The sequence below is a fragment of the Protopterus annectens genome, chromosome 1.part1, assembly GCF_019279795.1.
Source record: "Protopterus annectens isolate FY-2018-M chromosome 1.part1, PAN1.0, whole genome shotgun sequence".
NCBI classification, from domain to species: domain Eukaryota; kingdom Metazoa; phylum Chordata; order Ceratodontiformes; family Protopteridae; genus Protopterus; species Protopterus annectens.
The window spans coordinates 53,319,358-53,342,128 of NC_056726.1; positions in this window are offsets into that span (position 1 = coordinate 53,319,358).

A 22,771-nucleotide genomic window follows, 5' to 3' on the forward strand; every position below is an offset into this window, starting at 1 on the left:
AAATAAAGCTTAGTAGTTTACTCATTTGAGATGACAAGGCAAAATCACTACATGAAGACAGTACCAGATATTGGAGTGAGCAGTCACATGTACAGGGGTGTCACACAGGTGGTTTCAGATTTTTATAAGAATATAATTAAAAATAGGGGTCAAGACAATTTAAAAAAAAAAACAGATCATTTTATTGAAAACACAGCATAACTTTTTTACGGCATTTCTTATAAAAGTTTATAAAGAGGTGTTGAAAAATGCACAGTATTTTTATTTAACACTACTTTAGATATCTACAGAGAATGTAGATCCACTAAAAAGGCTGTTGGATGGATGATACATGATGAATTATGCATATGCTGAATTATCTTTACTTCTGCATTCGTACTTCCTTAGTTATAGCTAGCCAATGGCTATCTCATGCTCTTGGTCTTTATCAGTCAATGATAGTCAAAGCTTCACTTTGGAAAGAATGACTCTGATAGATATTGTGAGTCTTCAAATCATCAGCACTGCATAAGTCTGCTCACACATTTAATTTATTATCATGAAGGTACAGGTAACACATTAAGGCTAATTACCACTCAAGAACAGGATATATCCAAAAACGAAGAACAGCCACACTGGAGTGAATGTCCAAAATATTTATTAGTCCACAAAAACAGACACTGATTAAGTGCTTTTGTATATGTTGAAAGCACTTAATCAGCATCTGTTTTTGTGGACTAATAAATATTTTGGACATTCACTCCAGTGTGGCTGTTCTTCGTTTTTGAACCTATCCTGTTCCTGAGTGGTAATTTGTCTTCAGTGTTTCTTCAGTGTTTTGGTAATACATTAAGGCTGTTAGAGGATCTTCTGATGTATTTTTAACATTTAAAATACACTTACAGCCAATTTTGTACAACACTACAGAGAACACATACAATTATTTTGCAAGAGACATGGTGTTGTTGAAGTAAGACTACCATAGATACACAAATATCTGACTCAGAACAGCAGGCTATAATCTATTGACCACGGTGGAAGATGCAACCTGGTCTGTAATGTGAAAATATCAGGTTGGCCATATGGTACTTACAACCAGTATTTTATAACACCATAGAAAGTATGTGGAATTATTTTACAAGAGACATAATGTAGAAGTAAGATTACCCTAAATATACACATATGTGACTCAGAAGAGCAGGCTAAAATCTATTGAACAAGGAGGAAGAGGCAACCCAAGACTTTACTTTTCATGGATAGATGATCTTACACACAAGCATGTTAAGAAACTTAATCTGGGAGAAAGGACAACTCTAGACAAGAGATGGTTGGTATGAAGGGGTGATACTAAGCAGAAATATTTATTTTTATCTTTGAAAATGGCCAGAACAAATAGCAGAGGCTTATGCTATACCAAGAAACATTTGTTACATATGCATCTTGTAGGCATCTAATACTATGCAATTAAATGTTAGATCTAGATAATACAGCACAAACTGTTCTATGTGATAGTTCATGTTTTGGTCAATCCAAGCCATGACTGGCAACACGAGCACCTGAAGAATCAGTCAACAACAACAGCAGGATGTGGTATATGTATACGTACTTCCAACAGCCTGAACAACAGTGGCATGTGCTACTTAAAAAAAAAAGCAACTAAAGAACAAACACGAACATCACAAATGGCAGTAATCGGTAAATAATGAAAAAGACTGTAAACCTAAAAAACACAACATAGTTAAAAGCTTTCATTCCCTTTAGTATAAGAATTTCATCAGAACTACTTTATTTTTTATGGAAATGCTCAATGAGTAAATGTCCTGATTTTAAAGAAAGGAGTACCAGAGGGCCATGCCTGCTTGGGAAGGTGTGTAGGGGGATACAAACTGGAGTGAGCATGCAACATTGCAGCACAGAAGGACAGCCTAAAATAAATAGTCCTTGTGCACAGGGAAACTGAAAACTGCAATCAAAACGGAGTCGGTAAGCTGATAACAAAGGTCTTGTGTGAACAGTGAATTGATGAGGCTACTTCCCTGGCTGCTGTGTCATTTTATTCACAAATATGGTGAGTAAAGATCTCAAAATGTTGGCAGAATGGTCAGTTTTGCTAGCAAATAATATGCAATCTTTAAAATGAAACATTTTATTTTCTATAATGAAATAAAGCATTCCGTATTCTTTGAATGCAGAAACAATTTTGTTTCATTGTAGTGATCTCAAACATCATTAATTTCAGGAAGTATGTGAACTTTATCGCACTTGAAAGCTATATTCTTGATGTTTTCAGAGGAGTGTCTCTCACTACTTAAAAAAATAACTGGCCTCAGAACATTTTTAGTCTTCTGCAGGTTCATGTGTGATGATAAGGATTTTGTCTCAAGTATAACACGAAGTCTGGAATCAAGGCATTGAAGGTAGGGTATGAAGTTATATATTTTTAGGATATTATTTATAATTCTTGTAGTTTGCAGTTACTTGATTGCTGCTATCTATGGCTCTAGATCCCTATACCATATTGCCTTCTAATATAATGATTAGAAAAAAAAATACTGCTTTATAGGATGTATACTGTAAGAAATCACAGAGTTAATGAAGGAAATGTTGCTCAGTACTGGAATACTATATGCAGGATTGACACCCAACTTAGACTTCTGTACATGATGTCAGTGAGTTGAATTATTATATCTGACACCATATATGCTCTCTTAGAAGAAAGGCATTTAATATAGCAATAACCCACGCCTGGGTGTGGGTAATGCGGGATTTACCCACGGTTGGCGTGGTTTGGTCCCGAGGGCGAAGCCCGAGGGACCAAACAAAGACAACCGGGGGTAAATCCCACATTACCCACACCCAGAAGTGGGATATTGCTATTATACTATGACATTATTTAAGAAAATAAATAATTACTTTTCTTAAATAATGGCATTGTATAATGCCTCTTTGCTGCCCTTCCACAGCTGTCTGGTATCCGCGGCAGTTCTGATGTATTGCGCATGCCTACGCAGTACATCAGAACTGTGGCCAAAAGCAATGGAGACAGCAAGATCTCCATTGCTTTTTACTGTTTCGCTATGTTAAATGGGTTTAACATAGCGAGACAGCTTTAAAATAAGCAACGGAGAGGTCTCGCTATGTTAAACCCATTTAACATAGCGAAACAGTAAAAAGCAATGGAGATCTTGCTTTCTCCGTTGCTTTTTTTTTTTTTTTTAAACCTGTCTCGCTATGTTAAATGGGTTTAACATAGCGAGACAGCTTTAAAATAAGCAACGGAGATCTCCGTTGCTTATTTTAAAGCTGTCTCGCTATGTTAAACCCATTTAACATAGCGAGACAGGTTTTAAAAAAAAAGCAACGGAGAAAGCAAGATCTCCGTTGCTTTTTACACTGTGTCGCTATGTTAAAGGAGTTTAACATAGCGAGACAGCTTTAAAAAAAGCAACGGAGATCTCCATTGCTTTTTTTAAACCTGTGTCGCAATGTTAAACTCTTTTAACATAGCGAGACAGTGTTTTAAAAGAGACTTATACTAATGGAAAAAGTCCGGGCGACCGGACCTTTTTCCATTAGTATAAGTCGATTTACAACGTGCACGCTGGCCAATCAGCGTGCATGTTTTGGAATATTAATGGGGTGTCATGGTATAATAATGCTTATTGAATTGGATGGGAGATGGGAGATAGGAAATTCACCCCGGGGATCACATCAGTCACCCTGCTAGACAGGGGAACAGGGAAGTAAATATTCTGGGAAGAAATAGCAAGGGAATTGTTATGGCTAGGCTTGTATAGGCCCTAGTGACCTATATATATATATATATATATATATATATATATATATATATATATATATATATATATATATACACACACACACACACACACACACACACACACACACACACACACACACACACACACACACACACTCTAACAACTGGAAATGCAAAGTGTCACTCCTAAGGTTATTGAGAGTGCAAACTGTATGGAATTTACTACGAAGTGCAATTCTAGTAAATTATAAATGTTTCCAGATGGTGCCATCAAATCTGTGCTGTAATGAATGTCAGTGTTATAGCATGGTATCTTCCAAAAACATCATCATGGATACACTACAGCTAATATATTAATATGCTGGAAAGATTTTTAATCCATCAAAAAATGTCTATAGGAATATTCTGAGGAGTACTTTACCAGAGTAGGTCTTGTAATAGCCTAATTAGTTATTGTGAAATTTCTGTGTAAATGTGATATAGATTGGATATAAACACATAAGTAGGTAAAATCCCACACCACATGCATAAAGGACTCAACCCAAAATACCACAGCAAAAGTCAGAATCAACTATGAAAAGATATTTGCAAACTTTCTTTTATCAGTGCATATAGGGTAATATGCAATTTTCCTGCGAAACAATAAGGTGTTTCATTATCCTGACTCTTGAAGATACTTTGACACACAGGCCTTTAATAATGCATTCAAGTTAGCAAGCCAAACTCCACTAGCTACTGTATATATCTGTTCACTCTGGTTTAGGCATGTCAGTATAGCAAAAGTACATAATCTAGCATCTGAAAAATTCAGGTAATCTAAAAGCCTAATGTGAATTTGCCTTAGGAGCAGGTACCAAATAAGGTGTTTACCAAAAAATAAAAGTCCTAGAACAGATGCATATAGGACCTGGCTGGACAGACCCTGGCAAAACTCAGAATCAGTTATTCTATGATGCCTTGATAAAGGGAGGTTTGCAAATATCCTTCTAGTGATAACTTGTATACAAAGTATGTTTTATGAAAGTTGTATTAGGCCATCGAAGGGCTGCCCGGAGTAAGAATAACTAAGTAATGAAGACATAATTGATGATTGCTTGATCAGTGTTCTACCTTGATAAATAAATTAATAAATAAATTGACTGCTGTTCTTCCCAGGGGAATTATTAAGGGAAATGCTGTATTGTCAATGCTATCCAATACAGGCTAGAGAAGATTGCAATTAATGACTAGAGAGGGCTGGTAAAAATATGCAAAATAGTGACAGGATAGCCATTCATAATCCTCTTTTAGCTACTTATCAGTTCACCATCAATACAGAGGCACTTACCATGAAGTTACAGTCTCTATAGTACAAGGTCCTGTTCTGTGGAGTTGCTGGATCATATGAAGATGGAGCAGAAGTGGAAGAATCAATATCTATCCTTTGTTGACTGGGTTAGTCCATATAGGCTCATAACCTCTTCTCAGGGGAGGCTCAAGGTGTGTTTGTATGTTTGCACATTATGTTGTATAGTTCTCAGTAATACTACATTGTAGTACATAAAGTATTGCATGACAATATAGTACTAGAATACCACTCACATGTAACGCGAGTAGTGCAGTAACACAGCTTACCTTGTCGTGCGTATTAAAAGCAACTTGAAGTTATTCTGCAAATCACATTCTACCAGAATATGTCTAAGAATGCATCAGTGCATTAATTAATCTATTAACAGCACCATTTATCAATACAAGTACTGTCATTTTATGTACGTGTGTGTGTTTGTGTATTTGCATTTTATTGACTGCAGCAATGATTTTCATGCTGTGTAATGTTGAAGAATGCTTTTTTTCCAAGGGGAGCACAATGCCACCAATCTTATTTCTGGTTATGGGAGACCTGTTGTGGTAACATTTGAGGATCTATTTCTAGAATTTACATTGTTGGAATGCTCACAATGAGTTTGCATTAGAATTCCATCTTTGTGATGAATCCATATGTTACATGCTAAAGTAGCAAGGTACTGACTTTCACAGCTCCTTACACCTTGACAGTCAGACTAGTTATTAATAAATAAATAGAATTTACAGCTACTGTGCCTCCTTACATGAAACATCCAAAACAAACACTTATTTTATTGGGCTTTATGGAACTGTTTAAAGCTGAGAGGCTGAGCTATTAAAGCCTGGGGCATAAGCTGCCTTTGACAGTGCTGGGAGCTCCTTTATAGTCTCTAACAAAAAATGTCAGTACCGGATAACACATTTCTATCATTAAGTCTGATAGTCTGAGATAAACAAAGCCATGAACAGATGTGATAAAATCTTTAGAGATTTCATTGCTGTGGATTTTTATAAGCTATCTTTAATTTCTGATATTTATGAAAGAAAAAGATTTTCACTTATTTGTAGTTCTGTTACAAATGCTTTCAAAATGACATAAGGGCATTATGATGCAACTTATTTTCCCTTTCCTTGATTTTTTAATTATGTTATAGGTTCATAAGTTCATAGGTAAGTACTAGGCTAGTTGCCCTTGCATAATTTATTTCTTAAAACCATCGCTTATGACTTATAACACACCGGTGCCCTTGGCAGGTTTGTACTGATCTGCTGATTCCTTTAACAGGGACATCATTCTCTTTGCTATTAGACAAACCATAATAAATTGTTATAAAACTGTCTTTAACTGTGTAGTCAGATTTGGCAGTGACTCTGCTAAATGATTACACCACTGTGTACTGTTCTTTATACTAAAACAAACAAGTGTAAAACTCAAATGGTATTCCCATAAACTGTACTTGAACCGGAGATTGCTATATGAAGAATACTCAGCCTGAAAATATGAATTTCTGTCATGTGGCACGTTTCAGCTATACTCCATTATTCTAGTGGCAGTATCAACCTTTTAGATGTCTCAGGCACAAAAGATAGATGATTTACCATGGCTTTCAGCTCATTTGCTGCATGACTCTAGAATCCTGTACATTCTGTAACTCTAAACTATGTATCTTTTCAGGTGTTCATCAAATCTCCAAAACCTCAGTGTTGTAGTCAAGCATTCCACCCTGTCCATAGGATCATATGACATCAGGGATACAAAGAACACACTACTGATAAATCATACTCACTCTATCCTTGTGACTTCTCATAATCCCACCCCAAAACAAATCCTTTTCCTGCCTCTGTTAACAACTGCTTTATTTATCTGAATGGTCAATCCAAGTTTAACTCAGTCATATGAAGTTATAAGTCTGTTTGGCATCTATTTTTTTCTGAAGTAAAAGCCAGTACCAAAAGGCTCTGACTAAGTTTGCAGATGACTACAAGGTAGGAGCAATCGATGAATCCCCCACTGATTTAGGTATCCTGCAGGAAGGATTGTCCAAAATAAATAACTGCTGCCAAAATCATGGACTGAAACTAAATGCTGACAAATGCATTTTGTATCCTTTGAGGAATCATCTATCCCAGGGAACTACCACATTAACATACACCGCTAAGAGCTGACCCAGTCGTTTGGGATTTGGGTACTTATATGGACAGTGACATAACTTTTGACCAACATGTGTCCATTGTTGTCCTTCTATATTGCACAACGTATGAAAAAGGATTGTGTCTTGATCTAGGGATGTCATTATCCCTTCACTCAGCCCTCATTAGGCCAATCATTGAATATAATGCCCACTTTTGCATGTATAGTCCAGACACATGCAATAACTGGAATGCCTACAGAAATACTTTACTAAAAGGATACAAGGCCTAAACAATATGTCCTATGTGGAATGTCTCAAATCCCTGTCACTATACTTGTTATCCTACAGAATGCTAAGAGCTGACCTGTGTACAGCATATAAGACATACTCTGACCTAATACTGATTGATTTACTGCACATCATCAAATCAAATGGCATCAGAAATACTCAGTCTAGAGAGTTAAACCTCTTTTGCAACATCAACAAAATGGTTTGGAGGGACATGTGTATCTTGCAGAGGATATCATTGTTCAGGAGCAGACTCCCCGTCCACATAAAACAAAATTTATCTTTGTCCATATTCAAGCACAACTTAGATCTATGGATGGGAAACAAATCATTTACCCCATGACTGCCCCCTGTACTACAAATGGACAGAGGCAGCTTCTAAATGATTTATCCCATGCATGGGTCCCTCAAATTATCTATGGTATGATTACAGTTGTTCTCATTAGAGGTAATAAATAATTATTGACCCTGGGATTGGTAAGAGCAATCTCTAACGAAATAGGAGCACAAAAAGGGAAACTGGCTAGGCTTAAAATGACCTACAGGGGCAGCTAGCCTAGTACTTACCAATGAACCTATGAGTCTATAAATAATTTATGATATTTGTACTCACAATATGGTTTCCCAGAACATCTGCTAGACATAATTATCTGGCCAAGAAATCTGTAACTGTTTCTAAGCTTGTATTCACTCTACATTGTGTAAATAACAGTTCTGCAAACCTTACAACATACATGCATGAATATAGTGGAAATAACTTCATTTCATTATGTCTCAGTATCACACTTTGGTATACCTTGTCTGCCATGTTTTTGTCCAGTCTGATTTCAAATACATGTGCAGTTGATGAGTATTTTATTACTTTTTGTAAGACATTCCAGTGCTAAAATGTATTGCCTATGAACCCATAGCCGATCTTAGGCAGGCCAACTATGCGGTCGCCTGGGGCGCTGCTCTAGTAGGGGTGCTTTTCCAGTATTTATCTGGTGTAGGTAGACCAGGGTGGGGGCACTGGGTGGTGTGCTGGGGGGCGCCACGGAGCCCTTTTGCCTAGGGCACCAGTTGATCTAAGGCTGCTCTTGTATGAACCACATCATTCTCTTTGTTATTGTTCCCTAAAACTTTTCTAAGTACATCACACCCCTTTAATTGGCAATTTTCTGGCCTGTTATCAGTATGTACTACATAATCTCTGTATCAGTTTTGCATATGGCTGTGTGTTCTCTTGTAAGCTAACAATCAAACTCAATTGTTCTATTCATTGTCTAACAGACTTTTGTACTGACTAACTCACATCAGCAAGTGATACCTTAGTTTGACACTGTTTTAATGTATATGTATCTCTCCAAAATAGAGCTCAATTAGAAAATATTCCAGTCTTGCAATTCCTCAATAGTAGGATTAGTTCGGGGCGCTGCTGACTAAAGTGTAACATATCCAGTGTTGTCTCAGTTTATATGTTTCATTGATGACATTCTGGGTTCTGTAATTAGTCAAACAGAAAAAAGGTAGAGTGGCTTCTTTGCCTACTAGTCCTTTTTGATGTTGAACTAGCTGTAGTCCCATCAGTCAACATAATGACCACCATAACTGCTCTGCACAATTGAAGTAACAGAAACCCTACCCTCTAACCATTGTAATCCTCTGTATATTAAATTATTGCATTCTTTTACATTGCATTCCACGATTTCCAGGGTTTTTAATTGTACTATTCCAGCTAGATTTCTTTTTTGCATTGCGGGTTAGTAATTTTGGAATTCTGGTGACATTTCTTCTGGTTATAGGATCCTCTACCCCCACACAATACATCTTATGTTTCCATCTAGTCTGCTGTAATCCAAATATCTGACATTAATGATTACGCCAATGGTGTAACGTACCCTAAGCCCCCTAGATCCCAGGGTACGGAGCCAAGATATCAGCTAAGGAAATGGGCTGTGAATGACCAAAGTATATGTGATGAAGTGGTGGTTGGTGTAACTGGAAGAGATGAACTAAACAATGAGAGGGAGGAATTCTCCCCCACTGCCACCACAACAGTCAGAACACCCAAACTATCACCCCCTACCAAGGCATTCAGAGAGAATATGTAGTATACAACTAAATATGAACCAATTGGGACACTTGCCTGAGGAGCAGCACCAAGATTTTCAGATTCCCCAGGGGCTGTACCAGAATAGATCATCATGTGGGACCAGGCCCACAACCATGTACCAGAAGAGAGGGGGATATCGAGCATAGAGGAAATGAGGACTATACATAATATAAATGAATTAGACAGACAATCTAGAGGAGGTGTGTGTGTGTGTGTGTGTGTGTGTGTGTGTGTGTGTGTGTGTGTGTGTGTGTGTGTGTGGTTGTAACTGATAACAAACAAAGATATTTTCATGTATATAATTATTCAATGCTGAATGTGGATGTAAGAGTGACAAACACCTTAGCAAGAGGTTTGACTTATGTGCAAAACAGGAGCCCAACTTGGTTAATCTGTACTTGGATTTAAAATTATTTTTAAGGAAAGTCAATTTTAATATCATGTTTGAAAATAATACTAATACCGTGAAAGAATATTGTGTTTCTAGTTCATTTAATCCACCATTGCATCCATTGTTATCAACATTTGAGATAATCTGTCAAACAGATATGAAACAAGAGTACATTCGACATAATAAGAATAGGAATAAAAACAATAGGATGGCATATGGATCAGTGAAGTGGGGTGACAATGAGAGACAGGCAATGATTTTTTTTTAAAAGTAGTCAGGTATGTGTAATGAAACTGGATAAAGGGGGTAAGGTAATAATAATGGACAATGATGATTATATGAAAAGAATGGAGAGCATTGTGATGAACGATACCTATTAATTAGCATGTTCGACGTACCGAAAATTCATAAGTTCATAGGTTCATAGGGAGGTACTAGACTATTGGCCCTAGGGCCTATATAAGCCTAGCCAAGAAGGTACCCTGGCTTTCGCCACCCAAGAAAATTATTTTCCTGTGCCACTGTTGAGCAGAGAAACAGAAGTGATTCCCGGGGTGAATTTCCTATTTCTCATCCAATCATTAAGATTTTTCTTGCAGAGTGGTAATGAGGAGCTTTGTTTGATATAGATAGGTAGTTTGTTCCAGAATATGGGAAGTCTCTGGGACAGAAAGCTATCCCTCCAGCATGTTCTGTTTATTGTGGTGACAAGCTTTAGGTCCCTGGAGTGTGTAGCTCGGAGGGATGGGGATTTCTTTAAGTGGAGCATGTACAACAGCTCTGGGTTTGACATAGCTTTGCATGTTAGGCAGTGATCACCTCTGAGTAGGCGATACGCGATGGAGTAAAGCTGGAGATTTGAGACGGTCTGCAAAGGACATCTGTTTGAGGCCGGCAATCCTCTTTGTGAGGTATTTCTGTGGTCTTTCCAGTTGTTGTAGATGTCTTGTGAGGTACATACCAAAAGGGAAGTTGTACTCTATAATGGGTCTAATGAGTGATGAGTAGAGAGGAAAAATGACCTCTTTTTTCCTGGATGAGAAACCTTTTGTGATGAGGTGTGCCCTGACTGCTGTTGTGATGTGATTATCAAAGGAGAGACTACTGTCCACCTGTGTCCCAAGGTCTCTTGTCACCCTTTCAGTGTTAAGTTTACTACCACCTATGTGGTAGTTCATGGGTACAGAGATTTTATCAAAGGGGATGACAATGCACTTTTTGGTACTGAGCTTGAGGCCATGGCTTTGACACCAGGCATCTGTCTCAGTGAGGCCCTTTTGTAGGATGTCCACATCATTAGGAGTTTTGATTATTGCTCCTAGTTTGCAGTCATCTGCAAACTTCATTAGCCAAAGACCTTCTGTGTTAGCCTGTACTTCAGAGAAGTAGATACCAAACAGGAGAGGACCCAGGACTGAATCCTGTGGTACTCCACTTGTCACTGGTCTGAAGTCGGATTTGGAGTCTGCTACTTTCACAGTGTGGGTTCTGTCAGTGAGCCAATTGGCAACCCATCTTGTGACATAGGGATTTAGACCTAGTTTAGTGAGTTTATCTATAATTCCAGAGTGGGGGATGATGGTGTTGAAAGCCTTGGCAAGATCTAGATAGGCTGTGTGAACCACCTTACCCTCGTCTACGGCTTTGGTGACTGCTTCAAAGAAGTCTATCAGGTTTAGGAAACATGATCTGCCTTTTAAAAACCGGAACTGGGTGGGGTCCAGAGTTTGGAGATTACCAATGTCTTTGTTTATAAGCTCCATGATGATTCGTTCTATGGCCTTGCAGACCAGGCTCATCAGGCTAATGGGGTGGTAGTTCCCAGGGTCTGTGGTGGCTCCCCCTTTATGGAGTGGGATAACTGTCACTGTGCGCCATTCAGTGGGTACAAAGCCTGAAGTGAGGCTATGATTGAACATGGTACTTAGGTGGGGTGCCAGTTCACTCTGTAGTTCGTTTAGAAAGCAGCCTGGGATGTTGTCAGGTCCCATGGATGCTGTGTTCTTGGCTTTGGAGAGTGTGGTTTTTACCTGTGCAGCCGTGATTACAGGAACTTTGCATTCTTCTGGTATAGAGATGGGCCCTTTAGGGGGTGAGAGGGGGGTAAAGTTAGCACTGAACCTATCTGCCAGGATGTTGGCAATATCAGTTGGTTCTGTATATTTAGTGCCATTGTGCTGTAACTCAGATCAGATCTGAGTGCTGCCATTGAAATTCTTGATATAGCTATAGAATGCTTTGTGGTTGTTTTTAGAATCAGTGGCAAGTTTGTTTTCGTAACTAGCTTTGGAGGATTTTATGAGGGATCTCAGCTTCTTACTGAGGCTGACCAGGGAGTTCCTCCACTCATGGGATTTTACTCTTTTTTTTGCAATGGTTTCTTTCTTCTGTTGTAGAGTTTGGTTATGGCAGAGGACCACTAGATTGGCTTCATTTTTTTGGAGAATAGCATCTTAGTTCTGTTAGGGATAGCACGATCCATGCACTCATGTAAGTGCTTATAAAGTGCAACTGTGTAGGATTCAGCAGTCGTATGTCTATTGCCTGTCTGCATGGGTGTCATGAAGTTTGCCACTTCTGTCTTAATAAGTGTGAAGTTGGCTTTGGAGACATTTTTTTACAGTAGTTTCCCTAATGGGGGTGGGGGGGGGGGAACAGGATGTGGATGTCTAGGGTGATTAGCTTGTGGTCGGATCTGACCAATGAGGAATTGACCTTTGGTGTTGAACACCAGTCACCCATGTTGGTAATGACCAGATCTAGGATATTGCTGCCCTTGCTGGGGGTGTGGAAAAGTTGATCCAAGGTGTTGGAATTTATGAATTCCAGAAAACGTTGAGCAAAAGAGTTGGTACATGAGTAGTTTTCCCAGTTAATGGTGGGGTAGTTGAAATCACCCATTATTAGGGTGTTGGGTTGTACCCTAATATTTTCCAGTGTATCTAAAAATGAGGAGTGGGAATCCTGGGGCATGGTGGGGGATCTGTAGCAAGCTACAATTTGGATTGCGGTCTTGCCCAGAGTTAGATACAGTTGGATAATCTCAGATGCATTATGCTAAGCAACTAGCCTGGAGGTGTGGGTATCCTTAATAAATATGGGCACGCCTCCGACTTTAGTGTTTCGGTCCAGGTTAGGTGGCCGAAAGGTGTGGTATGAATTATAGCCTGGTAATGCAGGGGTGCTCTCTAGAGCCTTGAACCAGGTCTCTGACCCTGCACAAATGTCGATGTTCTCCATTTTAAGGTGTGTCTCGAGTGAGTGCATTTTGAGGTTTAGACTTCTAGCATTAAGTAGCATTACCCTCAGATTTTGCTTGCATGTACCTGTTATGGTGGTTTGTCATTTGAACCTTGCCTAAAAAAGGCACTATAGGGGTGGCAAGAGCCTTATCCAGTATCCGGAATCCCAAGAGTGACAGGTGCAGGCCATCTCTGGCAAAGCATCGTGGTCTGTCGATCATGTCATCCCAGGCAGACAGATACTGGATCCCCTTAGAATGACACTAGAAGCTTAGCCAATTGTTGAAGTCAATCATTTTTTCCTTGTACTGTGGTATCATTCTGGGTGATGGCAGGATGCTACTCAGGGCTAGGGTCATACCTTCCTGGGCTACAAGATCAGAGAGCTCCTCTACGTCTCTTTTCATGAAGTCCAGGGAGGTATGTCTCAGGTCATTCACACCAACATGGACAATGACAGAGTCATATTTGTACTTGTTGTGGAGTGAACTGAGTGCATGCATTATGTGGTGGATCCTGGCACCTGACAGGCAGCTGACAGTAAATTTCTCCTTGTTTAGCCTGGTGAGTGAAACATCAGTGCGCCTGACTATAGAGTCACCTATGACTAGAGTGTTGGGTACGTTGTTATGCCTTATGGGCTATGGTTGAGTGGCACACTGAGTTTGTGGGCTATGTGTCATTTGGGTTGTGTTGGGTGGTGGAGGTTGTGTGCGTTTCTGCTTTGGAGGGCTCTGTTGCTTGGGCAGATTTTTATTGAGAGCCTCCATGAATGTAGGTGTGTGTTTTGTGTTGCTTTGTGTGTGTTTTGGTGATGTAGGTTTTGAGGGACTATGTGATGAGTGTGGTGTGGTGCAAGTGTTTACCTTCTCCTTTTGATTGTCTAGTCCAGTCGTGGGTGAAGAGAGCTTTGCTTCCAGTTTGGCTATATAAGTGCATCTCTTACAGGTTTTAGTGTTGGGTGGTAGGAGGAGAGGGTTGTCTGTGTACATGAGGCAATTGCTGCATTGCCCGAGGATGCCCAGATTCATCAGGTAGATAGGAGAAAACACCGGGAGCTGACCCTTAGACATGCCTGGATAGGTGCTTATTTATTAAGTACTAAAAACTGTTTTCCTCTAGGGAAGTGAAGAAAGTTGAGTGCTGTAGTAATCAGTAGCTTATTTAGTGCTTACAACAAGTTCTGAACAAGTGCTGAGTTCAAAGAAACAGATTTGAGTGCTAAAACTAAAAAACTGACTAGTTCTAAGGGAAATTTTGAAGAGCAGATTTTATAACTAAACGGCAATGCATAAAGTGTATTTTTTTTAATAACAGTAGCAAATGAGTATACTGATTCAAACAAATTAACCAATTAACCTATAAGATCTAAAAACTGAGCCTCATTCCAGCAGTCTTCGATCAGACAAGTTCTAACTGCACACTCCTGCCACTAGGGTGCAGGGGAACCTTCTCCAAAAAAAGATGGCCTGGATTAGTGCTCAAATTATACAAACAAAGCTAGATTCAGCAGGTCTGAATCTTGTCTATGCTACAGCAAACAAGGCGTACCAATTTTCAGAAAGAAACAGTGGAAATAAGCAAGCACAAAAAGCCTCTAACCAGAAACTCCCAGCTCAGAAGGGCAGAATCTACCCTGTCCTCCCACAAGTGTGTAGACCATACCTTCTTAATGTAAAATAAGTCACTCGAAAATCCACCACTATGGCCAATAGTTGATGGTAGGAGATCAGTTGCATATGTAATAGCTAAATTTTTGGACTCTAAGCTGAAAGGGTATATGAATGAGGAAGGAAGAATTTTTGGACTCTAAGCTGAAAGGGTATATGAATGAGGAAGGAAGAATTTTTAAAGACTCCTGGGATTTTTTGATGAAGATCCAAGGAATGTTTTTTTAGCTACAAGATTTGTTAGTTACTATAGATGCTAAAGATTTATACAGTGTAATACCCCAGCATTTAGGGATAGAATGGGTTTGTGAATTTTTATTATGGAAAGGAGCCCCACAAGATGAGATAAATTTAGTAGAAGAACTATTGGAAATAGTTTTGAAAAACAATTTAATGGTTGGGAGAAAGTATTATCTTCAGAAAAACAGAGTAGCCATGGGGTCCCCATGTGGTGGTGCAGTGGCAAATATGGAGATGGCATATTGGGAAAAAGAATATCTAGGGCCTTCCCAATATTTTCAGAGTATCAGATTCTATACACGTTTCCCAGATGATGTATGTATTTTATGGAAAGGGAGCCTAGTGGAATCATATGGTTTTATGGAATATATCAATAATACAAGAGTTTTTTTATCTTTTCTCATGAAATAAGTAGAGATATAATAGCTTGTTTGGACATATTATTGGAAAAGGACTATGAAAATGAGCAAATTATTGCAAAAATACATTGGAAGGAGACATTTTCTAGCAGTTTTTTTTACACTTTGATAGCGCACATCCATACCACCAGAAAAGAGGAGTAGTGAAAGGGCAGTTGGTACATGCAGCTAGAATGGTGACAAGGGAAGAGGACTTTGAAAAAGAATGTGATTTTATGAGGTCCCTATTTTTAAAAAGAGGATATCTGGAGAAGCTAGTGGAGAACTTGATAAGTGAAGTGAGCCAGAAATGTATTAGGGGGGTTTATAAACCATTATTATGTATGAATATGAATGAGAATAATATTAATATTCAAGAAATAAGGCTATTATCCCCTACAGAATTAGTTGAGGATGAAATAAAAATGCATGAGTTAAATACCCTCAAGGGAGGGAAAGGTGTCAATTATATGAACAATTTTATTACAACATATTTTGAGGGGGCCTGTTCACTTAGAAGAATCCTAAATAAAAACTGTCAGTTGCTTAGAGATAATATCATACTTAGGGTAAAATTGGACCCAGCCCCTAATATTGTGTATAGCAGGGATAAAAACATTAAAATGATTTTGGAAGCAGTGAATAATAATAGGGAGATGGAATTCGACGCAAAAAAGGTCCCCTGCATGGAAGTGATCGCATGGCCCAATCAAACATATATATGTCTTTCAGCTTTTTCCCAGTTAGGGGTTGCCACAGTGGAACTTCAGTCTGCTAAAGATTGGCAGTAGATTTTTACGTGCTGAGTTGTCGACCCTGATGTACAACCTTCAATGAAGGTACGCCCATTCACGCATGTCTCCACACAGAAGATGCTTTAGCTGAGAATCAAACAGGACAACATTGTACTGTGAGGCGACAATGCTAACGCAGCACCACCACCGCAATCGGCTCAATCAAACATAACCAAACCAAAAGCAAGAGCCAGCAACTGTGAGCTGTGTAAAACTTGTTTAATGGAAAACAAGAAAATAACAGACCGGTTTCGGCTATGGAATTAACCTAGCCTTCATCTATGTTAATATGCCAAACATCTTGTAGTCCTTATATACAGATACAAATAATTAGTCAAAAAATTTAATTGGTGAGCTCATAAATATTTATTTAGACCAAGATGGAACAATTCACTTAACTTTACAATCCACTTTTTCTCTTTAGCATTTAATTTGTTAGTTCTATCACCTACTATCTTATCAATAATAGTAAAATGAAATGTTGCTGTGGTATGTTTTAAAGTGTGTTTGTATAGGGCATTACTCATCCTTTTACATTTGACATCACTAAGATGTTCAGAAATATGTAATCTGAGGGGTCTGGATGTCTGCATGGCAGCTACAAGTAACCAGATATGTAATCCAATCTGTACTGCAGTTTGCAAAAAAACCTTATATCAAATATAGTCCCACAATTACTGCTAGAGAATTGTTTGGTCTTCAACACATGTTTACAATGGCTGCAGTGGCCACATGACATACAGCCAATTAGCTTGTCCCCAGAAATGGAAGTTTGATTCATGTTCTGGTGTGGTGGTTCATGATGATGCTTATGATTAAAATAAGATATGGAACACAAAGGGACCATTAAATGTGGAAGATGCCATTATTGCAAATATTTGCATGAAGGAACAATATTTCAAGTTAAGGGTAAACAGTACAAAGTAAATGAAAATATTAGTTGTGAAACAAAGCAAGTAATTTACTTGGCACAATGTACCCTCTGCCCAGAATAGTATGTAGGCAAAATGGATAGGAGATTGAGAGAAAGAATTTATGAAAACCTATATAATATCAGGAAAGCAAATTCAAACAATGCACTGGCTAAACACATTCTAGAAAATCCATACTATACATTTAAGTTTATGGGCATCGATAGACTGATAAGGAATGAAAGAGGATGACCATGGTCACTACTATTAGAAAAGGAAGAATTGATGTGGCAATTATGCCTAGAAGTAGGATCCTGGCCGGGGTTAAATGAAAATATATCTGTTGGGTGTCTCCTAAAGCTAAAGGCACTGGAAAGGTGATGGTGGTGATTCTATCTATCTATCTATCTATCTATCTATCTATCTATCTATCTATCTATCTATCTATATTATTGAAAGTTACTCTATGGTATGATTTTTAACTGAGAGAAGGCTTTATAAAATATACATAAATAATGATTATTCATAATGTACATGTATAGATTTATGGGTTGGTGCTGGGTTTGGTGCCCTTGTAGACTTGACTGGTAGCCTTGGTGGGAATCAAACCATGCACATTCTGTTTTTGAGGTGAGCACCTCAACCATTATACTATTATTTTCCATTGGGTTGGTGCTTATTGTTTGAACTTTAAAAGTTAAAGACTATTTAAATATTTATTGATTGTGATATCCATTTGCATTTTATATTTTTATACTTTGATTTTTATAAGGGTAAAAAAATATTCATTTAAGTAGTAAAGTTTTATTGAAGTAACATGCTAAAAAGGTGTTTCTAATACAAGTATTTGAGTATTGCTATACATGGTACTTATTTGGTGTGTAGATAAAAGGAAAAAAGGTGTTGGGCTACATTATATGCTGTTAGAAGGGGTGGGTGTGTTCCTAATATATTGATGAGTGTTATTTATTTAAATTAATTGACTTTATTTTATCCATTTGCAAAGGCAAATGAAAGCACTTATATTATGATTTTTTAATCTTCACACTTAATAAAGATTTGGATTTGTGACAAGATGTTGCTGTGGAGCTGCTTTACCTTGCTTTTGGATGGGTTGGTTTGTTCCAGAGTTTTCCTAGTGTGCAGTGTGTTTGGCTTTGTATGAAAGAGAAGATAACTTAAGCTTTAGCTATTTAAGTGGATAGCCACTAATTTTAGAAGAGCAAGATAAATCGGAAGGGGGTAGGCACTTTGCATTCTGCTTCTATGGAATACAATAGGATGGCCAATACATTTAAATAGTTGAAGGGGAGTGATTTCACAAAATGATAATTTTGTGCTTACTCACAACAGCCAATGAAAGGGGAGAGGGAAGGAGATATGTGGTCAAATTAACATAATGAGCAGGCAACTAGAAAGACAGTTGAGTTTAAAAACACAATAGCACCAGGGTGGGAGGGTGAGAAAAAATAATTTCTGTGGGACTCACAAGAGACACAGCTGTGGTCTATTTCCTAGTTTAAATATGCAATTAAAAGCAGAATACAAGTAAAACAGTGTAAATAAAACAAATCACAATGTACAAAATAGAAGAAGGCAATAAAGTAATACAAAATACAAGAAAGCAAAAGCAAGCTAATGATCAATTTGGTAATATATCCTCATAATGTTTCTAACAGTTAACACTCTTACACTAGATTTGCAAAATACTATAGAGGTTCCAGCCTAATGAACAAATGCTCTTTTCTTAGATATTTACATTTGGAGAGATGACTTCAGGAAAAAGATTTCTTTTAAATGGTGACACTGAGATGTTAGGACATAAACATATAACAAAAGTATTGAGAAGGTTATGTCCCAAAATGTAACTACTAAAGTTAAACATTTTTGTGCAGCTCCCTAAACTTGAATAAGTGTAAGCAGAACTTGCACAATGTTACCTGTGGGAACTATGGCATCTTATATCATAAACTGCACCACTGTATTTGTGTCCCCTTCCACCTCATAAATACATGTGCAGTGCTGGATTACTCCAACATATCTCTAATTTCCTTAACCCATGTTCATTGCTCATCATTTAAAGGGTATGAAAGTGATTTGGGCTTATGCCTTAACTGTAGAATATGGAGTTTGTTTGTGATCACCAGTTACTGTCTTTATAGTTTTGTACTGACTCCCTGTCCTCTTGAGTTTCTTTTGAGCAATGCATTGTCTTCTCACCTCCCAAAGTCCTGCTGCTTAGCTGGGTATTCCAAATTCTGCGTGCATATAGCTTTTGCCTTTATTCTTGGTCGTGTGCAAAAGCAGTTCTAAATCTGTAGTGTGTATATATTCCTTCTACCATTCTACAGGCAAATACTTGGGTTCAGCTCAAAAGAACTGCAATAGAAAAATTAGTTCTATGCAGTTTTAATAATCATTTGTTATAATAACAGTGCTGTTTGTTAACAGTACACTTAACAGATGGTAGGTGACCAAGTGTGCAACAATGCAAAAGATACAAGATGTAAGTTAGCTAAACAAGGTTTCTGCAGGAAATCTCCCTTATACTGAGTTGTAACAATGTCAGAGCTGATCATATAATGGTTCATTTTCAGATTATTAAATGTCTTACATTTTGATTAATTTACATTATAGAAACTACATTTGATCCTTTGATTTTTGGATCTAACATCTTTTATTACAGATACACGTGGTGCAATATTTGTTGGTGGTAAGAAAGCACAATCAATTAGTGTACAAAAATGAAGCATTCAAAAATAGGTTAAATTAAGCATGACATCACAATACATTGCTATTCATGGGGCGGAACAAAGAAATTCATATACTGTACTGCATCATATAAAATGTATAAGCAGTGATGTTAGACTGCAGCCGTGCTCCAGCTGTTTTTTCTTTGCAATTTCATCTCATGGCTGCTAAGGGTCTGTATAGGTTTTTAATCTAATTAGATGGAATATTCAAAGTAAATATGGAAACATTAACATAAACAAAGTTTAATTTCTCTGTAGGGTCTTATGGAAGAAGAAAAGCATTTATATTACTGTGTGTTAGTAATGAAAAGTCATTATTTATGTGAACTCGTATGTCTCCAACCTTTAAGATTCTTCTCTTCCTCCATGAAATAGAAATAATTTCCTCTGTTAGCTAATATGTCTGCAGTTTAATCAGTATAGGTCTCCCTCTTTAGTTTTTATACTATCTCTTCCTTTTACTTCCTTTTTCTTTTTCCTGTTGACCTTCTGGTTGTCAGAGTCTCTTCAGCTAACAATTTCTTTGGACAATTTACAGTAGTTTGCATGGTTTGCCCATTTAAAGTGTTTACTGCCCTGAGCTCTGTTTTAGCTACTTACACTGTTGCCACCATCTTAGAACTTCTTCTTCAGATTATATTATAGAGAAAACTGATAGAAAAAGAGGCAGCTGTTGTATTAATATGCTTTTGCTGTAATTATGCTGTTGACCAGACTTCCTTATAAGCATAAAATGTAGCATATCTTTTGTTTCAGTAGCTGAAAATGACATTATGGCTGCATCAGTAAGGTTAAATCGTCAAGCTAAATGTCTGTGTCATAAGAACTGTTCCTAAATAGACACTGAGTTTTTGCATTCATACTATGTAATCGAATCAGTGAACCTAGTCTTATTTTTGTCTTTTATTTCCTCATACTCTGAGGATATAATCTTTGACTGGAATTTATGAACAGACTATACAAGGAGTAAGGCTGTTGCACGCTCTGTATTGCTTGAGCAATGAGTCTGTGACTTTCAGATGCCTCTTAAGCAACATATAAGTGACATATACCTGGCACAGGGAAAACAACTAACATAATTCATGCCAGAATGAATTATACATGGCATTATATAAAATATTTAGCAACAGGATACATTTAGGTAGTTGACACCCACTTCATGAAAGCTTGTTTGCTTGAGCCTGGGAGGTGAAACACATAACATAGTGACGATTATATAACTTAGTCTGAGGTTTGACAACTTTGGAGTTACTTACAGTTATCAAAGAAGTATATGGGATATTGTTTCCTGAATGAGGGGTTTGATGGCTTTTCATCTTTATTAAAAAGTGTTGTTGGTCCACCAGCATCATCTTCTGTGTCTTACAAAATGGAATTCAGTGAAAAGGTTGCTGCTGAGGTAAACAACATTAACAACAGGCTATGATACACAAAGGATCTATCAGAATTTAATTTGACTGGGCTTGGCACAGGTGCCAAATAGCCAGTATGACTATTCCAGCAATCATTGTTTCATATCCAACAGATCTTTGTGTTGAAAAATCATTAATACATTCCCAAACACTGCAAGCTGTACAGTGACATCCTGTGTCAGATTTGGAACATATGCTAGGCAGACCTGACTGTCATGTATAAACTGAAAGGGCTTGGCATATCATGCTGGAAATAAAATTGCCTTTGGACCACTACATTCCAGTAACAGGGACATTGCTGAAGTCTCAAGGTCACCAAAGAGGATTGTATACATCTTTCAGGTTTCTCCAACTTGAGTATTTTGATGCTGTCCTCATCTGTATGCAGTAGCATGTTAATGAGCTCATTAAAGTCCCATGTCTCAAAAATATCATGCTGCCATGCAAGCACTTTATGTTTTTACAGGCTGGATGATTGTGCCTGATGATATAGATTCTACCAGCATGGTAGTAAAAGTCCCTCTACCTTGTCATTGTGTGGTGTAAATGACCTTTAAATGATGCTACTACCTGAATTGTTAGATGGTGCACATTCAAGAGAACAGCATCACCAACACCAGAAAATAACACTCAGGAATATTTCACAGAAATGATTTATGGTGGATAAATCACATCTGCCAATCTTTCAATTTTTTTCAGTATTTCCAGTTCCTAAATTACAGTTTTAACTTTTGTATAACAGACCACACCCAAGACAGGTTTAGGATTTTAAAACATCTGCTTTATTAATCATCTAACTGATGTAGAATACAGATAGCCTGCAGACATAATTCACTGTGACTGTAAAATCTATGGTTATTAGTGTTTTCCTACAGAAAGAAAACATTAGCAAGTATAGCTAATAGCCATTAAAACACAGCATGACTATTTCGTTCTACAAAATAATTAGGCATGCTTCCTTATAGGCCTGGAACCAAGGTTATAGGATTTTATCCAGCTTCATCATTTTCTAGGAGCTATGGAGGTCTCTCTAATTGCTTGGTATACTGCAAAATATAGAAACCACACATTTAAAGTTCCCTTTTCTTCCAAAATACAAAACTATAAGCTAAAATACATTAACCTGTATATATGTGTATAGGACTAAACAATTCATTATTAATCCATATGCTTAATTTATTATTTTCCAGTCACAAGCAGATACCATCCATGATATATTCAAAGTATACAACAGTCTGAATTAAATGATTTTCAAGATGCATTTTAGTCAGAATCATATTTTTATTCAGTAAATGCAGAAATACATCCAAACAACCTGAATCATTGCTGCCTTTTAAAATGTAAACATAGCCATGTGGCTCATCT